General features: G+C 42.2%; 1 pseudogene; it reads left to right on the top strand.

The window, feature by feature from the left end:
• Positions 1-7,901: 7,901 nt before the first annotated feature.
• On the top strand, positions 7,902-8,780 carry LOC116636915 (annotated as a pseudogene).
• The last annotated feature ends 200 nt before the right edge of the window (positions 8,781-8,980 follow it).

Raw genomic sequence — 8,980 nt, 5'->3', positions numbered from 1 at the left:
AAATAGTGGGGATAGCAGTATCCATACTCCTAGGGTGGCAGACAGCATTCATCAGTATAAGTAAAAAGCTTATAATATAGTTCCTTCCTGTGAGTAGATGAAGGATTATCACAGGTGAAGAGATTTGACTGAGTTTTTTCTTCTCACAAATGTCTCCATCGTTTCCACGCCTCTTGGTAATGAAGTATTACAAAGTAAAGCTAGTTAGCATACCCCTTTTTGCATTTGAAACACAATTTTTCATGTAAATACTCACTGTGAGAAAAGATGCTGAGAAATGTATGTCTCAAGATATGCTGTTGCAAGGGAATAGCTACCTGAATGGGCCTGGGGCTTTCTATAAATAAAGAACATGCTCAAAACCACCACATCTTAAAAAGTTCACTGCACATGCCTCCAAGCTAATACTCTGTTTTCCTACTCCCCTTAGCTGCAAAACTCAATATGTTCTCATTTCACTGGAACCACTTTATGTCCCCCATTTCCTTCCTCTGTCGCATCCAACTGGACTTCCATTCCCACCATGTATCGTCAACGATGATGCCTGTATTGCTGAGTCTAATGGACACTTCTCTTATGAACACATTACATAAATAATTATAAATGAGTCTACCTAGCCTCAGGTGACCTCAGATAAAAGTTATCAACTTCCATTCTCTCTGATCCTTTCCTGAAATACCTGTTGAGCTCTGAGACTCACCTGGGAGGGGTGTATAAGATGAAAGTCTCTGTGTGGAGGCCTGAATTTATCCCTAGATAGTTGATGATGGAGACTGAAGCTCTGTTCCCAGACAGGAGAGCAAGAAGGAGTGAAGCATGGGTCCCCCAGCCAGACTTAGGAACACAAAACCATAACAACCAGGTCCTGGCCAATTCAAGGTTCAACATGCTTAAGTTCTGCTGAAGTTCTGCAGTAGAGGAGATATTTAAAGCTCTGTATATCTGCTCATTAAGCACTTTTCCCATTGTTACTCCTACCTTGGCACACTCCATTCCCAATAGACCACTGGTCTGGACAGAAAGGACAATTTTCCTGCTGAGACTCTGTTCCTGGGAGACCAGATTAGAAGTCAGGTGAATCCAGTTTTGTATTCCTCATTCTCATGAACTTGCCTGTCTTCCAGAGGCCAAACCTCCTTATGCTTTCCCTTAACCTTGAGATGATACCGAATTTATTTAGTTGAGGGTTCACTTTACCATTTATACTTTTGGGGTGTAAAGTGTTAAAATGGTAAACATCATTTAATGGTAAAGTGGTAAGTACCACTTTAGTACTTAAGTAAAATGGTAAACATCATTTTGGGGTATAAAGTGGTAAAATTGTAAACATTTACCATTTACAGTTTTGGGGTGATGTTAATAAATAAGCCATGTGATCCTCTTCATGTGTGGTTTGGAGAGGAATGTCTAGGTACTCAGCCTGGAGTCTGAAATAAATTCTGTGTTTGATTCTTCAAAGTGAGGGCTCCTGAGTTGACATCAAATATACCTCTCAAAAAGACTTTTAGTAGGCAGAATAATGTCCCCAAAATATCTCCACATCTTAATCTACAGAATCTTTGGTTATGTCTTGTGTCATGGCAAGGGAGAATTAAGGTTGCAAATAGTATTAACATTGCTAGTCATCTGACCCTAGGAAAAAGTTATTCTGGTTATCCAGTTGGGCTAAATAGATCACAAGAGTCCTCCAATTGTAGAAGAGGGAGGCAGAAGATTTGGAGTCAGAGAGAGATTTTGAGATACTATTTTGCTGGCTTTGAAGATAAAGGGAGGGTACATGAGCCAGAGGGTATAGGTGGCTCTAAAGCAGGAATAGGCAAGCAAACCTATTCTCCCCAGACCTCCAGAATGAACTCTTCTATGCAGACAGAGTGAATTTAGCCCAGGGAGACCTATTTCAGACTTCTGACTTCCAGAACTATCAGAAAATAAATTGATTTGTTTTAAGACAGCAGTATGGTAATTTGTTGCAACCACAATAAAAATCAAATCCAGATGTTTATCCAATAATACTTTGTTCAAGAGAAATTAATTCAGCCTTGGATCTTATTCATTTATATTCTCTTAGATAAGGATATTCAGTATTGAAATCCTATTGAAGTAGAAGAAGAAATTAAGGAAGCCACAAAGAGATGGATCATTCCATGTTCATGGATTCGAAGAATAAACATCATTAAAATGTCTATGCTGCCCAGAGCAATTTACACTTTCAATGCAATCCCTATCTGAAATAACATTGACATTTTTCACAGAGCTGGAACAAACAATCCTAAAATTTGTATGGAATCAGAAAAAAACCAGAATCACCAGAGGAATGTTGAAAAAGAAAACTAAAGCTGGGGGCATCACAATGCCTGACTTCAAGCTATATTACAAAGCTGTAGTCATCAAGTCTGTATGGTTTTGGCACAAAAACAGGCATATAGATCAATGGAACAGAATAGAGAGCCCAGAAATGGACGCTCAACTCTATGGTCAATTAATCTCGACAAGCAGGAAAGAACATCCAATGGAAAAAAAACAGTCTCTTCAATAAATGGTGCTGGGAAAACTGGACAACCCCATGCAGAAGAATGAAGCTAACCATTCTCTTACCCAGTACACAAAGATAAACTCAAAATGGATGAAAGACCTCAATGTGAGACCGGAATCCATCAAAATCCTAGAGGAGAATATAGGCAGTAACCTCTTTGACATTGGCCACAGCAACTTCTTGCAGGACACGTCTCTAAAGACAAGGGAAAGAAAAGCAAAAATGAACTTTTGGGACTTCATCAAGTTAAAAAGCTTCTGCACAGCAAAGGAAACAGTCAACAAAGCTAAGAGTCAATCCATGGAATGGAGAAGATATTTGCAAATGACATAACAGATAAAGGGCTGATATCCAGGATCTATAAAGAACTTCTCAAACTCAACACCCAAAAAACAAGTAATCCAGTCAAGAAATGACAGAAGACATGAACAGACACTTCTCCAAAGAAGACATACAAATGGCTAACAGACACATGAAAAATGTTCAACATCACTAGTCATCAGGGAAATACAAATTAAAACCGCATTGAGATACCACCTTACACCAGTTAGAATGGCAGAAATTAACAAGACAAGAAACAACGAATGTTGGCGAGGTTATGGAGAAAGGGGAACCCTCTTACACTGTTGGTGGATATGCAAGCTGGTACAGTCACTCTGAAAAACAGTATGGAGTTTACTCAAGATGTTAAAATTAGAGCTACCCTATGACCCAGCAATTGCACTACTAGGTATTTACCCCAAAGATACAGATGTAGTAAAAAGAAGGGGCACATTCATCCCAATGTTCATAGCAGCAATGTCCACAATAGCCAAACTGTGGAAGGAGCCGAGATGCCCTTCAACAGATGAATGGATAAAGAAGATGTGGTCCATATATACAATGGAATATTACTCAGCCATCAGAAAGGATGAATACCTACCATTTGCATCGACGTGGATGGAACTGGAGGGTATTATCCTAAGTGAAATAAGTCAAGCAGAGAAAGACAACTATCCTATGGTTTCGCTCATATGTGTAACATAAGGAATAGTGTGGAGGACCACAGGGGATGGGAGGAAAAACTGAATTGTAAGAAATTAGAGAGGGAGAAAAACCATTAGGGTCTCTGGACTATGGGAAACAAACTGAAGTTTACAGAAAGGATGGAGGAGGGGGGATGGGGTAACCAGGTGATGGGCATTAAGGAGGGCACGTGTTGGGATGAGCACTGGATGTTATAGGCAACTAATGAATCATTGAACACTATGACAAAAACTTATGATGTACTATACGCTGGGTAACTGAACACAGTAAAAAAAAAGATGATTTTAGTGCCATTTTATTGCCTGTAAAGTCCCTGTTTCTGTAGATTGCTTCTGTCACTTTCTGATCTATGTGACCCTTTGGGTCTCTCTTTGCTTACAGTATCCCCCTTAATATTTCTTGCAGGGGTGCCTTGGTGGTTAACATATTCTTTTACTTTCTGTCTGTCCTGGAAACTCTTCATATCTAGTTCCATTCTGAATGACAGCCTTGCTGGATAAAGTATTCTTGGCTGCATGTTTTTCTCATTTAGTACCCTGAATATATTTTGCCAGCCTTTTCTGGCTTGCCAGGTTTCTGTGGACAGGGCTGATGTTAATCTGATATTCCCCTCTCTGTAGGTAAGGAACCCCCTGTCTTTTTTTTTTTTTTTTTTTAAGATTTTATTTATTTATTTGACAGCAAGAGAGGGAACACAAACAGGGGGAGTGGGAGAGGGAGAAGCAGGCTTCCCACTGAGCAGGGAGCCTGATGCAGGGCTCGATCCCAGGATTCTGGGATCATGACCCGAGCTGAAGGCAGATGCTTAATGACTGAGCCACTCAGGCACCCCAAGAAAACCCCTGTCTTGAACTGCTCTCAGGATTCTCTCTTTTTCTCTAAAACTTGCAAGCTTCACTTATATGATGGGGCATTGATTTGATTTTATTGATTTTGGGAGGTGTCCTCTCTGCCTCTTGGACATGAATGCTTGTTTCCTTCCCCAGATTAGGGAAGTTCTCAGTCATGATTTGCTCAAATATACCTTTTAGCCTTCTCTCTCTTTCCACCCACTCTTGGATCCCAATGATTCTGACATTGGTTCTTTTCAATGCATCATTAAATTCTCCAAGCCTGTCATCTTGGGCTAGTAGTTTTTTTTTCTCTCTCTTTTCCTTAGCTTCCTTCTTTTCCATCATCCTGTCCTCTAGATCACTTACTCTCTCTTCTGCCTCATTGACTCTAGCTGTTAGAGCATCCACTTTAGACTGCATATCAGTTATAGCATTTTAAATTTCAGCCTGATTAGATCTCATTTCTGCACGTAGAGATTCTCTACTGTCTTATACACTTTTTCCAAGCCCAGCTATTAACTTTATAATTGCTATCCTGAATTTCATCTCTGACATCTTACTGATATCCATATCGATTAGATTTGTGGCAGAGATATTACGTCTGCTTCTTTCTTTTGTTGTGAGTTCCTCCTTCTAGTCATTTTGCCCAGAGAAGAATGGGTGAGCAGAATCCAAAATATCAACCATGTCCCAAACAAAATACACACTAGAGAAATCCGAAGTTGTCAGAAACCAAAACAAGACAGCAAACAAAATCAATGTAAAACAGAATGAAAAAGAAAAAGAGAATGAAAAAAAAAAAAAAAAAAAAGAAGAAAGGGAATGGGGGGGCTATAATCTCATAAGGTGGACAAAGCAGGGTGATCCACTTGTTCCTGAGTGTACTTTGTTCTGTGTGTTAGAAGACACTACCTCCCAAAATTTCAAAGAAATAAAAACTTATATATATAATTATATATAAAACTTCTGTATATACATAAAATTGAATAGAGTGAAAAAGGCCAAAAATGAAGCATATATCTATAAAATGTAGATGTAACAAATAAAAGTTAAAAAGCGACTTAAAAACATAGAGTTGGTAAAATAAGAAACTAGTTGAAATGAGAAAAAAGAAAAAAAGGAAATGGAAAATTTTGGACTGAAGATCAACAAATCATGAGAAAAAGCCTCCAGTTCTATTTACTATTCCCCTGGCACTGGAGTTTTACAGTCTTGTGATCCATAAAGTAGTTTGCATATGATCTTCCAGTTTGTCTTCTGGGGGAGGGGCCTGCTGTGCTGGTTCTCAGGTGTCTTTTCCTGGTAAGAGTTGCACAGCCTGTTGCCAGGAGGCTGGACCCAGTGTAAGCTGGTCCTCTGTGTGGCTTTTTTTCCCTGAAGGCTTTCCGCTGCTCTTTAGAGGATCAGAATAAAAATGGCTGTGGCCCAATATCCGGCCCCAGATCTGAAAGATCCCGGTCACCCCCTCTTCAGTAAACCCTCTGGGTCAAAGAGTCTTCATTTTTGTGTGTGCCAAACTCAGCAGACTCCTGTGGTGTGTGCCCACAGCAATCCTCCAGGGAAGGAGTTGAGGGACCCACGTCACAGCCCTTTGTGTGCAGTGGGGCTGAAAGTGGTCACCGGCTGGCTCTTGTGTGTGTGTGTGTGTGTGTGTGTGTGTACACTCATTCCTCATTCTGCCATTCTGGGGGATGGCTGACTTTCACCCTACTGTCCTTTCTGGGGCCGCTGCCCTGAGAGCTGTTGCCTGGTCATGGGCACCCCTGTTTTGCCCCTCCTGGGAGATGGCAGATAGCGCATTCTAGTCCTTATCAGCATGCTCAGGGGAGAGCTGTCACCCGACCAGCCATGTTTGTGGTTTATGGTGACCCGAGCTGAAAGTCCCTTCCTGGGCTTGCTTCCTGCAACAAGTTTCTGTGCTCCACTGCTTGGGCACTCTACTGGCTCAGGCAGCCCGGCTCCTTCTGTGACTCCTGGGATCCTGAGACTGCACGGACCCACCTTAGGATTCTGCCCTTTTCATCTCCTGAGCCCCTTTCAGAAAGGGATGTCTCTCACTGGAGCAGATTTCTAAGGGTTCTCATTTTGCCCTCTGGGGCTATATCACTTTCCACCAGCCAGCTTATGGAGGTTCCCTACCCCGCTCCGTCTCTCTTCCGATATCTCCCCACAGATTCATGTCTCCACACCTCCTACCTTGCAAAAAGCAGCTGCTTTTCTTCCTGTAGAGCTCCAGATATGTTTTCTTACATCTCAGCTGAATTCATGGGTGTTCAGAATGGTCTGATAGATACCCTGCTGAATTCAAGGGACCAGATGAAACGAGGTCCCCTACTCTTCCACCATCTTACCTGTCTTGAAGTGGATTCTTGCTCCTCATTCCTTCTCAGTTCTTCTTGCTTCTCTTCTCAGAGCATCATTTCAGGGCCCCTCTCCTCCTGCAGCAGGAAACGACACTCCCATATGTCTGCTTACCTCTCGGGTCCTGCTTTATTCCAGTGTTCACCATTCCTCTTATCTGTGAAGCACTGACTGCCTGAGGCAGCCTTGCAGAGTAAGAAGAGCCTTGACTTGGAGTCATGAAATGTGCAGGATTTCTGATCCTAACTTTAAAAACAAAACATGCCCAAATATAACATCAGCATAATATGTGGTGCTTATTTACTTTTAAGAATGATATTTAAAGAAATTCTACTCAAAGATAAAAGAGAGAAGGCATAATGTCTGACTTTCCAATGACAGTGTGTCAGAAATGACCATGCAAAATAATATAATATAATCTGGGTCACAGAAGCAATGGAAATCATTATGAAATTTATAAATATTTGCTTTGAAAAACTAAATACAGGATTCATACACAGTGTTTGGAATAGTTAAGACTAACGTATAAACAGTATTATGTCTACACAGATGGCGGAAAACAGCCCTAATTATTGAGCTCCTATTTTGCCTACATATTAAGTAAGGAAGTTTGAGGGATGGTATAGAGGAAAATGAAAGTGAGGAGATGAAAGGTGAAGGACTGAAACCCACAGATGTTCTGGACCAGCACTACTCAGTCATGAACGAGCAGGGAAATCCCCCATGATCTTGTCACAATGTGGATTCTGATTCAGCAAGTCTGAATGTGGCCTGGGACTCTGCATTCAGAGAAGCTCTGGGCAATGCTGCTCCTGCTGGTCCACGGACCACACTCTGAGTAGCCAGGCTATAAGGGTCACAACTGCTTTGGAACTAGGACTACATTTCCAGATGGCAGTGGCAGCAGAGGGAAGGATGGAAGCATTTCAAATTCCCCACCCAAGGCAATTTTAACAGGGTAGTACTTTATTAATCCATTCACTGGAAATTAAAGGCAATCACATTTCTGTGCTGTCCATGTGATGGTCATTGGATGCCAATTTTTTCCCTTTCCTGCTCGTTCTTTCATCCACATGGAATCAGGAAATCAAACACATACTTCAGAGTTTCTCCTCCTGGGATTTTGAGCGAAGTCCGAGGTTCCATTCATGCTCTTAGGGTTGTTCCTGTCCATATACTTGGTCACGTTCACTGAGAACCTGCTCATCATCCTGGCCATCTGCTCAGACTCCCACCTCCACAAGCCCATGGACTTCTTCCTCACCAACCTGTCCTTTGTTGACATCTGTTTCACCTCCACCACCGTCTTCAAGATGCTGCTGAACATCCAGACTCAGAGCAGTCATAACCTATGAAGGCTGCCTCACGCAGATTCATTTCCTCATACTCTTTGCTGTGTGGGACGTCTTTCTCCTGACCGTGATAGCCTATGACCATTTTGTGGCCATGTGTCACCCCCTGAACTACTCGGTCATCATAAACCCCCAGCTCTGTGGGCTGCTGACCTTGGAATCCTGGTGCATCAGTGTCCTGGGCTCCCTGTTGGAGACTTTGATGTCTTTGAGGCTGTCCTTCTGCACAAACATGGAAATCCTACACTTTTTTTGTGATCTTCCTCAAGTCCTGAAGCTTGTCTATTCTGACACCCTCATCAATAACATAGTGGTGTATTCTGCAACTGGGAGTGTGGCCTTGATTCCTTTCCATGGAATACTTCCTTCTTACTATCAAATTGTTTCTTCCATACCCAGCATTTCCTCAGCTGTGGGCAAAACAAAGCCTTTTCCACATGTGGGTCTCACTTCTCTGTGCTCTCCTTGTTCTATGGCACAGGCCTTGGGGTTGACCTCACTTCTGCAGGGACTTCGTCCTCTAGGATGAGTCTGGTGGCCTCGGTGATGTACACCATTGTCACCCACATGCTGAACCCCTTCATCTACAGCTTGAGGGACATGAAGGGGGCCCTGAGCAGGCTCCTTGGCAGGGTGGTGCCTCTCAGCGTCAGAACCATTATAGGACTCTCCTGAGTAGCTGGGCCCACAATATGGAGGCCCAGAGATCCTGGCTTCCTTCATCTCACTATTTTTATTTTTTCCCAGGTGTACACATTTTAAAGCAGTTCTCTCCTTGGGTCTTCCTTGTCTTCTCTATTTTTCTTCTTGTCTTCTATTTGTCTTCTCTATTTTTCTTCAGGTTATATCCTGGGTTCCCCTTTTCACTTTATAAC

Source organism: Phoca vitulina, unplaced genomic scaffold (assembly GCF_004348235.1).
Source record: "Phoca vitulina isolate PV1807 unplaced genomic scaffold, GSC_HSeal_1.0 scaffold13, whole genome shotgun sequence".
In the NCBI taxonomy this organism is placed as follows: Eukaryota; Metazoa; Chordata; class Mammalia; order Carnivora; family Phocidae; genus Phoca; species Phoca vitulina.
The sequence above is the reverse complement of the archived record's forward strand: the minus strand, read 5'-3'. Positions and strand labels throughout refer to the sequence as shown.